This window comes from Olea europaea, chromosome 11 (assembly GCF_002742605.1).
Source record: "Olea europaea var. sylvestris chromosome 11, O_europaea_v1, whole genome shotgun sequence".
Taxonomy (NCBI): domain Eukaryota; kingdom Viridiplantae; phylum Streptophyta; class Magnoliopsida; order Lamiales; family Oleaceae; genus Olea; species Olea europaea.
This window is the reverse complement of record NC_036247.1, coordinates 34,502,871-34,516,486: the sequence shown is the minus strand read 5'-3', so window position 1 is coordinate 34,516,486 and position 13,616 is coordinate 34,502,871. Positions and strand designations below refer to the sequence as shown.

The following is a 13,616-nucleotide window of genomic DNA, read 5'->3' as shown; positions in this document are numbered from 1 at the left end:
TTGGATTTCATTCGGAGGAGGAGCCTTATAAAGATCGTATTGATTCTTATCAAAGAAAGATAGGATTAACCGAGGCTGTTCAAACAGGCGTAGGTCAACTAAATGGTATTTTCGTAGCAATTGGGGTTATGGATTTTCAGTTTATGGGGAGTAGTATGGGATCCTTAGTCGGGGAGAAAATCACTCGTTTGATTGAGTACGCTACCAATAAATTTCTACCTCTTATTATAGTGTGCGCTTTTGGGGGGGGGGCACGCATGCAAGAAGGAAGTTTGAGCTTGATGCAAGTGGCTAAAATATCGTTTGCGTTATATGATTATCAATCAAATAAAAAGTTATTTTATGTATAAATCCTTACATCTCCTACTATTGGTGGGGTAACAGCTAGTTTTGGTATGTTGGGAGATATCATTATTCGTGAACCCAATTCCTATATTGCATTTGCGGGTAAAAGAGTAATTGAACAAACATTGAATAAAACAGTACCTGAAAGTTCACAAGCGGTTGTATATTTATTCCAGAAGGGCTTATTTGACCTAATTGTACCACATAATCCTTTAAAAAGCGTTTGAGTGAGTTATTTAAGCTCCACGCTTTCTTTCCTTTGAATTAAAACTCAATCAAGTAGAGCACACAAAATTCAATTAGTTTATTTGTAGCAAACAAGTAGTTAGTTTATAGGAATCAAAGTAAATAAGAATGGAGTTTTCTTTGATGACCTAAGATCTAATTGTAGAAAGAATAGAAAGTTGTGGTTAACTCTTTTTTTTTTTTTTTTTACCTAGAATCCCGATTACAAATTAAGAAGTCTCTATCAACAAGATAAAAGAGTGAATTCTTCCTTTCGTGGAATTAGGCAAATGAAATGAATTTCGTCTTATGTCTTATGTATATAATCAAATAGAGAAAAGATAGATATATAGTTTTTTTTTAATCTTTCTCTAACTCCCGAAAATCCCATTTTCACTAAAAATTCCTGTTGGGTTGCATTCTAACGAATGTTTCGATAATCTGTAAGAAACTCTTTCTTTATTAAAAATTCGAAGACAAGAACAAAAGACAAAGAAATGAAGAAAAATAATAAAGTGAATTATCATACATATCTTTCATGTAGAAAGATGAATAAGTCCATTTATTTAGTTCTACATTCCTTGGACTTATTCTATATACTCACTTAGATATATAGATACTTATTTCTATACTAAGAATTTGAAATTTAATTAATTAATAATAATTACAATTCTTAATTATAATTATTATAAGATATTTAATTTTTATAAAAAATAAATAATAGCAGGTACAAATAGTAAATCGAGGTACCCATTTTATGACAACTTTCAATTTCCCCTCTATTTTTGTACCTTTAGTAGGCCTAGTATTTCCGGCAATTGCAATGGCTTCTTTATCTCTTCACGTTCCAAAAAACAAGATTGTTTAGATCTGATGGAACTCAATCTCATCCTTTTTTCTTTCCGAAACTTAGACCTGTAGAATAACACAGATATCTATTTCAAAAAATATGGTCTAACGTGTAATTTCCGCCGAACATAAAGGAAAATGTTCTTATGCCTGCCGAAAATGATAGATGGGTAAATGAATTTTAGCTAGTTTCAAATATATCAGGATCACTGGTTGGCTAAAATGTAAAGTCAGTGGATCTATAGGTATATCAATATGTATAGTGGGATCATATGAAGGGTATGTTACTATTTTAGATCTAACCAATTGGATGAATTACCCCTAAAAGTTTGCATCAAACTAGTGCTAGTTCACATCAAACTAGTGCTATTTGATGAGAGTTACTTCAGAACCAAAAAAATGTAAAGTCAATTTCATTTGGGGTATTCTCTTAATTCCAATAAAATGCAATCAGATCAAGTATGAGTTGGCGATCAGAAGATATATGGATAGAACTTATAACGGGGTCTCAAAAACTAAGTAATTTATGCTGGTCCCTTATCCTTTTTTTAGGTTCATTAGGATTCTTATTGGTTGGAACTTCTAGTTATCTTGGTAGAAATTTGATATCTTTTTTCGGTCGCAGCAAATCATTTTTTATTCCACAAGGGACTGTGATGTCTTTCTACGGGATCGTGGGTCTCTTTATTAGTTCCTATTTGTGGTGCACGATTTCCTAGAATGTAGATAGTGGTTATAATCGATTCGATAGAAAGGAAGTGATAATGTGTATTTTTCGTTGCTGATTTCCTGGAAAAAATCGTCGCATAATCCTCCAATTCCTTATAAAAGAGATTCAGTCCGTTAGAATAGAAGTTAAAGAGGGTATTTATGCTCGTTGTGTCCTTTATATAGATATTAGGGGCCAGAGGGCCATTCCCTTGACCCGTACTGATGAGAATTTGACTCCATGAGAAATTGAACAAAAAGCCGTCGAATTGGCCTATTTCTTGCGCGTACCAATTGAAGTCTTTTGAGAAATGTAAATATGGGCTGAAGAATGAATGCTTTCTCAACAGGAGGGCAAAATGCGAGAATCACATAACTTAACTGAAGTTTTGTCAGAACGTCAAGTCGAGCCAAAGCCGACATATATGGAACAACCATAAAAGAAAACTCTGTTTGTGGTGTATACAAATCCACGCAACTCAATTCAACAACAAGTATAACAAATTGAACTAATAGATTCAATTCATCTCATATATCAAATGATTTTGAAAGAAAGAATTTTTTTTTAAGTTCAATATTTGTTGGAATTGATACTCTAGATGCAGATAAATCATATCTTGTAAATTATTTCTTTTTTGTCAATCGACCTTTTTTTGTCCTTTCTTTTGTATTCCTTAATAACCAACAATTGGTTTCCTTAATAACCAACAATTGGTTATCTTCATAATGATAACTAGACAATTTCTGTCTTGTTTTGCTACTCATTTTTTTTTATCATCACAATATCTTTCTCTCAATTATTCTATTCCTGGCTATAGGTAATCGGTGGAATTTTTTTCGAAGTATTGGATATTTTGATAGAAAAGGAATTCTTTCGTCCCAAAATATCAATAATATTCATTCCTTAAAGTGCTTCTTTCATTCATTCGGAGACACTTGTTTTGAATTTGACCAATTGAGATATCTGAAAAAAATATTTTTTATTATTTCTTCATTCAAATTCGAAGTGGCATCTAAGTCTATTTCTGTATTCTTTCTAGATTCAAACAAAATCACAAATAAAATAGATTCATAGGTTTGATATCTTGTGTAGAACTCATCGGTGAAAGAAATATTTGATAGATCACATAAAGCCGACGAATGAGGTGGGTTGATTAACAATTCACAGATGAAAAAATGGCAAAAAATAAAGCATTTACTCCTTTTTTGTATTTTGCATCTATAGTATTTTTGCCCTGGTGGATTTCTCTCTCATTTACAAAAATTATGGAATCTTGGGTTACTAATTGGTGGAATACTGGGCAATCTGAATTTTTTTTGAATGATATTCAAGCAAAGAGTATTCTAGAAAAGTTCATAGAATTAAAGGAAATTCTCTTCTTGGATGAAATGATCAAGGAATACTCGGAGACACATTTACAAAAGCTTGGAATAGGAATCCACAAAGAAACAGTCCAATTAATCAAGATACACAGTGAGGATCGTATCATACAATTTTGCACTTCTCGACAAATATAATCTGTTTTGTTATTCTAAGTGGTTATTCTGTTTTTGGTAATGAACAACTTGTTATTCTTAACTCTTGGGCTCAGGAATTCTTATATAACTTAAGCGACACAGTAAAAGCTTTTTCAATTCTTTTATTAACGAATTTATGTATCAAATTCCATTCACCCCACGGTTGGGAACTAAGATTGGCTCTGTCTACAAAGATTTTGGACTTGTTCGTAATGATCAAATTATATATGGTCTTGTTTCCACTTTTTCAGTCATTCTCGATACTATTTTAAAATATTGGATTTTTTGTTATTTAAATCGTGTATCTCTGTAACTTGTAGTTATTTATCATTCAATGAATGACTGATAAATGATCCGCCGATATTAATCTAATCCAATTATTAATCTAATCCAATTAGAATGTTTGTTACTTTGTAGTTCCACATAAGCATTAAAAATCGTACTTACTCTTTATATTTCTAACCATTCGGGGAATTCATCCTATATTATTCTAGTAAAATGATTCTAGTAAATAGCAGAATCGTAGATAGGGAACTATACTAGCAACCTACTTAATTTATTGCAGAAATTTTTGGATCAATTATTAGACCATGCAAACTAGAAATACTTTTTCTTGGATAAAGTAATAGAATGCTCGATGTATTTCCGTATCGCTCATGATATATGTCATAACTCGGACATTCATTTCAAGTGCATATTCCATTTTCGCACAACAGGGTTATGAAAATCCATGAGAAGCGACTGGGCAAATTGTATGTGCCAATTACCATTTAGCTAATAAGCCCGTGGATATTGAGGTTCCACAAGTGGTACTTCTTGATACTGTATTTGAAGCAGTTGTTCGAATTCCTTATGATAAGCAACTAAAACAAGTTCTCGCTAATGGTAAGAAAGGATGTTTGAATGTAGGGGCTGTTCTTATTTTACCGGAGGGGTTTGAATGAGCCCCTACCGATCGTATTTCTCCCGGGATGAAAGAAAAGATAGGTAATTTGTCTTTTCAGAGCTATGCCCCATTAAAAAAAAATTCTTGTGATAGGGCCTGTGCCTGGTCAGAAATATAGTGAAATCACCTTTCCTATTCTTTTCCCCAACCCTGCTACTAAGAAAGATGTGCACTTCTTAAAATATCCTATATACATAGGCGGAAATAGGGGAAGGGGTCAAATTTATCCCGACGGAAGCAAGAGTAACAATACAGTTTATAATGCTACAGCAGCGGGTATACTAACCAAAATCATACGAAAAGAAAAGGAGGGGTATGAAATATTCATAACAGATCCATCGGATGACCGTCAAGTGGTTGATATTATCCCTCCAGGACCAGAACTTCTTGTTTTAGAGGGTGAATCCATCCAATTTGATCAACCATTAACAAGTAATCCCAATGTGGGCGGATTTGGTCAGGGAGATGCAGAAATAGTACTTCAAGATCCATTACGTGTCCAAGGCCTTTTGTTCTTCTTGGCATCTGTTATTTTGGCAAAAATCTTTTTGGTTCTTAAAAAGAAACAGTTTGAGAAGGTTCAATTGGCCGAAATGAATTTCTAGGCTCTCGGATTTATCGACATCCAGTTCGTAAAAAGAACCAAATTCTTGTTGTCGATTATGATTTTGTATGATAAAAAAATGAAATTATGAAAAACCTTTTTCTTGTTTATAGTCTTTTTTCTACGAAATTCCTTGTACGGCATTTCGAGGCATAATAGGTAGATTTATTTTGAAGAAGACTATTTATTTGACTTTACCCCCTCTTTCTTTGTTTTTTAAGCCAAATTGGAGTGGTGCGCCTATGTTACTATTGCCAAATTTCAATGTCATAAAATTGGACTAGATATTAGCATAAGTAAGTGGGGAGAAAATAATTCTAGGAGGGATTATTCGTCTTCCTAGTCTTCGACAAAAGAAAGGGGTGTAGAAAATTCCTTTTCTTGTGTTGAAAGAGTAATGATTTTTTATCCCGTTCGTCAAAAATTCCTAGTCTTGGTTTTGGTTTTTCAAGATGTATCAGAACTTTTTCGATTTATTTCGTATAATAATATAAAATAATATAATAAGTTGTGGACCAAAAAAAAAAAAAAAAAACACACAAAAGGGAATTTTATTGATTAAATACAGTGAACTTCTATAAATTTTAATTTAGCTGAGATACTCAAATAAATAGAGTAATATAAAATATTTGTACGATATCTAGATCTAGTCAACCAAAATATATATCATCCAGGAAGTTGAGTGATTCCCCCTTTCTTCTAAATTGGAAAGTACCCATAGATACTTTCAAGTAACAGGTGTTCTGAATCAATCAATGAAATTCATTTTTCAAAGCATCATCAGAAAAGTTTTTTGAAACAGCCGAAAAAGAAATCTACTTTGTCATTTAGACGAAAAAAAGACTCTGATTCTTAAGAACCCAACGGGCCTTTTTCCCTCGAGTCAAACAAACAAAGAAGGGAATCTCGTTGAGATCTTATGCTTTCATGTCTACAACTCAATTCATCCGATTACTACAGGGATGAACCTAATTCGGAATATTAACCATAAAAGAAAATACCTATTAAACCAATCACAAGAATACCAGTTACAGTACCTATTATCTAAAGAGGAATCCTTCCACTATTATCTGCCATTTACACTACTTCCCTCCAATTTCATCAAGTGGTCATGCTACAGACATAAACAGTCATGGATAATTACGAGATGAGATCCTTCCGAATGGGCTAAGAGAATGCCTAGAATTCTTATTTATTTTCTTTCATTTTCCTAATTGAAGAAATAATTGAAAAATAAAATAGCAAGTACAAAAATGTGTAATAACCCCCAGTAGAGACTGGTATGATTCAATTCAACATTTTGTTCGTTCGGGTTTGATTGTGTCATAGCTCTATAATTTAGATTAGGTTTATGGTTGGATGAACCGCATTGCTGATATTGACCAAAAAAAAAAAAAAGACGATAGGTACAACTAGGTCGTGAACAGCCAACCATTGTACTATAAAAATTGGATAGGTTCGAACTATAGTCATTAGATCAGGGCCTCTTAAAATGATCTATTAAATTTATCGAGTTGTTCCAAGGATGAAAATGGCCAATTATTAATGGAATTCCTTGTCGGCTCTCTGTAAAATATTCGTTTTGCCGAGGGCTTCCAAATACATCGTAAGTTAAACTGGTACTGAAGAATAACCAACTCGCAATAAATAGGGAAGGTATAGTAATGCTATGAATGACCCAGTATCGAATACTGGTAATAATATGAGCAAAAGAACATTCTCCTGTGCTTTCAGACATGCTCAGCTCCACATATTCTTGTACAGTCAAAGGGGATCGATTCCATAAAAGATGAGATCATTAAAAGGCAATCACTGAAATTTCATCCTTGTAGGATCGTCAATATTGTACCGAGGGCATCTTTAGAGTATACCAAATCAGTATAACTATCCTTCTTTTGACACAGCAACACAATTTGAATTAGTATCGAATCGAAAGAGAGTGATAAATAATTTATTTCTTCCTTTCCTTTACCCGTTGATGTAAAATGATTCTCTATATTAATAGAAAATTCTTAGAATGAAAGAGATTATCATATTCCCACAATTTAAGTAGAGATCTAGAAATTTCCTTTTTATAGTTGTAGAAGCAGTTTTTTTGTTGGAATCATTTTTTTAATTGGTTAATCGTCCAGTAACAAATAAGAGTAGTAGAGCGTATTCGATGAAAGAAAGCAAAGAGAATAAAATAATTGGAATCCATAGTTGTGATGCATTGTTGTATTGGATCGAGATACCAATCTTGATCTAGTTACATGGATGAGGCTTCATTTAAAAATATGGAAAGCCAAATTGTATAAACTAAAAATGATAATAGAAATTACTAGTTTTAGAATTTAATTGGACAAAAAAAGGATTTTTTTATAGTGATCCATGTGATACCTTTTTTCTTCACATTCATTCAAGATATTATGGGAATGAACCTATTACTGAATTTAATGAATTAAACTTAATTAAGGTAAAAAAAAGTTTTATAAGGTCCCTTTTCACTCTAAAATAGAAAATGAATTCGATACAATTCAAAAATCGAAGAAATGATCAAAACAAAATGATTTTTGAATTGTATTCCAAAATTTTTTTGTTCACAAATAAAAATTCAAAAAGAGTTTCATTTTTTGAGTGAAGTTACACAATCCAGTTCGTATTATTAGTTTATGCTCAATGAATCGGTTGACAGGAATCGCGAGATGGATAATTATTACAAATGATGAATCAATTTCATTTTATATGCGCCTGTCACTTTATCTTTGTTCATGCCATATATAATGATAGATGAATCAAAAACTTTTAATTGAACTTATTCTTTGAATTGGTATTTTTACGTATCCTCCTATTTTACAAAAATAGGAATTTAGGTAAATGCTTTCTAAACATATGTATAAAAATAACATATTTCATTTAGCTCCTTAATGCTTACTATAACTAGTTATTTTGATTTTTTACTAGCGGTTTTAACTATAACTTCAGCTCTATTTATTGGTCTGAGCAAGATATGACTTATTTGAAATTTCTATTTGAAAGAAATAATTCATAAAAGAAATATTTCTGTGAGATTCGGTGTATTCAATAGTTACTTATTGCGTCAATTCTTGGTCATTGAGATTTACGCCAATTCGGATTAATATTTAGGTATAGCTATTACCTCATTTTTTTTCTCCTTTTCAAAAAATTGAAATGATTGAAGTTTTTCTATTCGGAATCGTGTTAGGTCTAATTCTTATTACTTTGGTTGGATTATTCGTAACTGCATATTTACAATACAGGCGTGGTGATTAGTTAGACCTTTGATTAATTAACATTTTTTTTTTGATTGACCTCCTCCTTTCTTTAATCCATGGGAGGTCAAATTCTGATTGCTGTGCAAGTGAATGAATCTATTTCATTCTAATTCGATCTACGAAGAAAAAATCACACTCTGTAGGATTTGAACCTACGACATCGGGTTTTGGAGACCCACGTTCTACCGAACTGAACTAAGAGCGCTTTCTTATCAGAATAAGATAAGAGTGTAAAGAAAAGGATTATCTTTGTAACCCTAATCCATTTTCATTTTGTCTACATATACTATATAGTTCCAAAAAAATGAAAGATTCTACCCAATTTGAATGGATCTCAGTTGATTCCTTGTTACTGCTCAAAGGAGCAGTAATAGGTAGGGATGACAGGATTTGAACCCGTGAAATTTTGTACCAAAAACAAACGCGCCACATCCCTTCAATTGTTCTACAGTGTCATTGTAGAGAATTCGTGTCTTGTTTTCCACATCCTTAGTTGTTCTATTGATATACACAAATTTTCTGCCCATTTCATATTTTTGGTTTCATTTAACATATAATAATAAGAAAAGTAAAAAACTTATTATATATATACGAAATATAGAACCCATTGTAAAAAAAAAAAGAGTGTTTTTTGGAAATACTCGCTACGAGGGGATCTTTTTTTTTTTTTCCTGTTTTAAGAAAAAGAAAATCTTATGGATCATTGTACATTTCAATTTGAATTAGGGATTCCGTGTGCAATTATAAGCGGTCCTTAACTACATATCTATCTAATCATATATGCTTTATCTTTATTATTACAATAAATAAAAGAAGGAGGGTTTTCAATGCGAGATCTAAAAACATATCTCTCCGTTGCACCAGTACTAAGTATGCTATGGTTCGGGGCTTTAGCAGGTCTATTGATAGAGATTAATTGTTTTTACCCGGATGCGTTGACATTCCCCTTTTTTTCATTTTAGTTATTGACATGGGAAGGAATGAAGAAGATTAGAGATACAATCAAATATCTGTGACTAATCCTCCATTTTTTTTCCCTCTTTTTTCCCTTTTTAGAATAAGGGAGGAAAGAGAAAGAATAGAAGTAGATCCAACATTTGCGAGACTCGGGTTCGAGTTCGAATTAAATGAATGATGAATATTAATAATAGAGGAATGGGGGTAGAGTAGAAAATGCAGATCCAGGGCTAGAAATACTGTACTTCAATTTTAAATATAGTTTAGAAATTCATTGTCTTACTTATTATTTACTATGGCTTTGATTTATTATTACTTTGTTGATTTTGATCTTTTAGAATTGGATTTCAAGTTAGTAACTTCTATTTTTTCCTTCATTTTCTTCATTTCGAATCGAAAATAAAAGAATTGAGTAAATCAAAAATCCAAAGGAGGTTCATAGCTAAGGGGAAAGATGCACGAGTAACGGTGATTTTAGAATGTACCAGTTGTGTCCGAAATGGTGTTAAGGAGGTATCAAGGGGCATTTCCGTATATATTACTCAAAATAATCGACACAATATGCCTAATCGATTAGAATTGAGAAAATTCTGTTCCTATTGTTACAAACATATGATTCATGGAGATACAAAGAAATTGATTGAATAGAGTATATCTTAGTCTTTCAAGGAAGGGTAAAAAATGACATTATATATAACATATTTAAATAGAAAAAGAAATCCTATTTGGGGTTAAAATGAATTACAACTAAGAATGAAAAATAGGATTTTGGGATAAGAAATAAACTAAACTAAACTAAACAAAAAAACACAAAAAACCATGGATAAACCCAAGTGACCTTTTCTTAAATCCAAGCGATATTTTCGTAGGTGTTTGCCCCTGATTCAGTCAGGGGATCGAATTGATTATAGAAACATGAGTTTAATTAGTCGATTTATTAGTGAACAAGGAAAAATATTATCTAGACGAGTGAATAGATTGACCTTGAAACAACAACGATTAATTACTATTGCTATAAAACAAGCTCGTATTTTATCTTTGTTACCTTTTCTCAATAATGAGAAACAATTTGAAAGAACCGAGTCGACCGCTAGAACTATTGGTCTTAGAACCATAAATAAATAGGCTTATTCTTTGTTCACTTGAATTAGAATTTCAATCAGAACTCAAACACAAATTGTTGTTTTGTTCGACAAATCCGGGAATCCTGATTATATTATCGTGTCATAAGAAAAAAAATGAATCGGAAAAGAAAAAATATTTTTTTTATTAAATGTGTTCATTCATTTTGACTACTTTAGCATATTTTCTCATAGTAATTTCGACTCTACCTTCCCGGAGTTCATTCTCCGGGGAACTCCGTTTAAATTATTCCGGTGGATTCTTTCCAATCTACTTCTTTTATGATCTCGTTGGAAATCATATAAAGACAATTCCTATTTGATATAGCTATTTGGGCAAGTATTTTACGATTAAGAAGCAACTGTCTCTTGTATAGATCATGTATTAATTTACTATAACTATAAGATACTCCCCTTTCGCGAATTACTGCGTTTATCCGAGTGATCCACAAACGACGAAAATTTCTCTTTTGCTTATCCCTATCCCGATGAGCCGAAACCAAAGCTCTTATTTTCTGTTGAGTAATAGTTCGAGTAAGTCTTGAATGAGCCCCTCGAAAGCTTGAGGCAAATAAACGAATTTTTGTTCTACGTCTCCGAGCTATATATCCGCGTTTAATTCTGGTCATTGAATAAATGAAACTTTGACGAATAACTAATGGATTTCCTTTCTTTCAGTTATTCTTTTTCCCTTTCCTGGTCTATTAATAACCAAACGGATTTTGCCAATGTATAAAAAAAAAATTCCAATGGCTTTGGCTACTATAACCTTCCCGACCACGATGGTATTTAATTAGGAAAGTTAGCTGGGTAGCTGACCCTCTTAGTCCGTTCTTGACAGAGTGGGAGCTTCATTTTTATGTTTTTGAAATTGAAATAAGATTTCCTCCGCTTAATAGATAACCATTTGCTACCAATGGAGAATTCCTTCTCATCTTAAATTCAGGTGATTGGATTTGCACCAATGGAAACCATAAACTTCATACACAATAGAGGGATCGATTTGCTTATTTTTAGATAGTGAATGGGGTTCTTTCTTCCATTCTATCCTATTTACTGGTACTGATCATTGATACTAGAAAGCCGTTTTCTTGCTTTTTTTTTTTTGTGCCAGCTCATGATCTAAACGAGTCGCACAAACACCCTAGTATATGTTCCTCGACATTGAGGACATCCTTGAAGAGCGGGGGATTTCGTGACATTTCGAATTAGCTGTCTTGTATTTCTAATAAGTTGTTTAATAGTTGGCATGTTGAATCATATACATAATGGGTTGGTTTAGATTGATCCTAACCGGATGATTATGAATTATTTCTATTTAATAGAATATTAAACTCGTAGATAAAATCTCAAATCACGGATTTTTAGAAAATCCATCTTATTTTCATTCAACTGCTACAAGATCAACAATTTCATAAGCTTGGGTTTTTTTTGCTGACATAAAAACATCTCTTTCCATTTCTTCATATACAACCCATAAGGGTTTGCTCGTTCTTTGTACATGAACCTTTTGAGGGTTTCACGTAGTTTTAGCAGTTCTTCCGCTTCCAGGATAAATTCTCCCGTTTGTGCCTCATAAAAAGAACTAGCAGGTTGATGGATCATTACCCTGATGATATAACAGTTTTCTATCTTGCGTGATGAAACAAAGAGAAAAGGAAAAAGATAAAGAATAATAGGAAAAAAAGATAGAATCGAACAACTGTACGAGCATTATCTTTTATGCATTGCATACGGCTCTACAATAAAATTGACCCTTACCTTCCATTGAAGAAAGAGAAAAATAGAATCTATCAGATCCAGATGGAGAAATGATCAAATTTCCACCCTTCCTTTCAGAGGAGTTAAAAAATACTATGCTGGCTCCGTTGCTTTTTATTTTAAAATTGATTTTTTTTGTCTTCAATTCAGAAATCCCAAAGTTTTTTTTTTCCATCCAATCAAATAAGGAAAAACCTTATTTTTTTGCCCTCTTTTTTTATAACATAAATATTATTCAGAGCCCTTCGGTGTGAAAACAAAAAAGTTTGTGATGCTGAACTGGACTCCCGATTGATAAGACAAATTGAAAATACCTTTTATCTCATACTACTCTCTCGATACATAATCGAATCTTTTGAAAAAAAGAAACAAGACAAAAATTTTGCATATCGAACTCGAAGTGCCATGCTATTATTACTTAATATTCATATGGCGTAGGCATAGTCTTCTTTTTTCTCTCAAATAAAAAAAAACCTCATTGGCACCAAGCGTGAGGGAATGCTAGATGTTTGGTAATTTCTCCTCCAACCAAAATAAAAGATCCCATTGATGCGGCTAATCCCATGCATATTTTATGGACATTTGGTCACACAAATTGCATAGTATCGTAAATAGCTACTACAGGTATTACTCATCCACTAGAAGAGTTTATAAACAAATATAGATCTTTGGTATCATCCTCGATATTGAGATATACCATAAGACCAATAAGTTGATTCGAGATCTTGCTATCAACTTTTTGGCCTAAAAAAAGTAATCTTTCTCAATAAAGTTGGTTGATTAGGGTAAAATTGTATCCCTTAGGAACCGTACATGCATCTTTTGATGCATACGATTTAAAAAATAATTGCGAAAAAAAGAATTAATGTCTAGATTCAAGTCCTCTTTCTTTGTTCCTATTCGTTTTTCATAGCATGTTTTTTCTGACTTCTAATGAAAGGACTTTTTCTTTGATTTTTCAATAAAGATGAATTTGAACTTCTTTCTTCCTTATAATAGAAAAAAGTCACTAAACTTATCGAATTAACTTCTCATTGATGTATTGTTTCATAGAGATTCAATCCAAATTACAATGGTATTTTCTTGTTCATGAATGGGTCTCTTTCATCTTTTTAGGTTTATGCTCTACTCCAGGTAAAGATCCGCTCTATTTTGATTTGCACATATAGGACAAATCTTCCCATTACCATTCATTTTGTTATGGCTTTTTTTTTTCAATTCATTTCATACCTTTCACCAAGTATTTCGTTTGAGATTTCCTCACTTGACAAATAAGATCTCTTTACAAATACCAAACAGGAATCATC

General features: G+C 32.2%; 1 non-coding gene across 1 annotated transcript; it reads right to left on the bottom strand.

Moving 5' to 3' along the window:
• Window positions 1-8,601: 8,601 nt before the first annotated feature.
• TRNAW-CCA lies at window positions 8,602-8,675 on the bottom strand. Its single transcript has one exon. It is a non-coding gene; the product is annotated as a tRNA-Trp (tRNA).
• Between the last annotated feature and the right edge of the window lie 4,941 nt (window positions 8,676-13,616).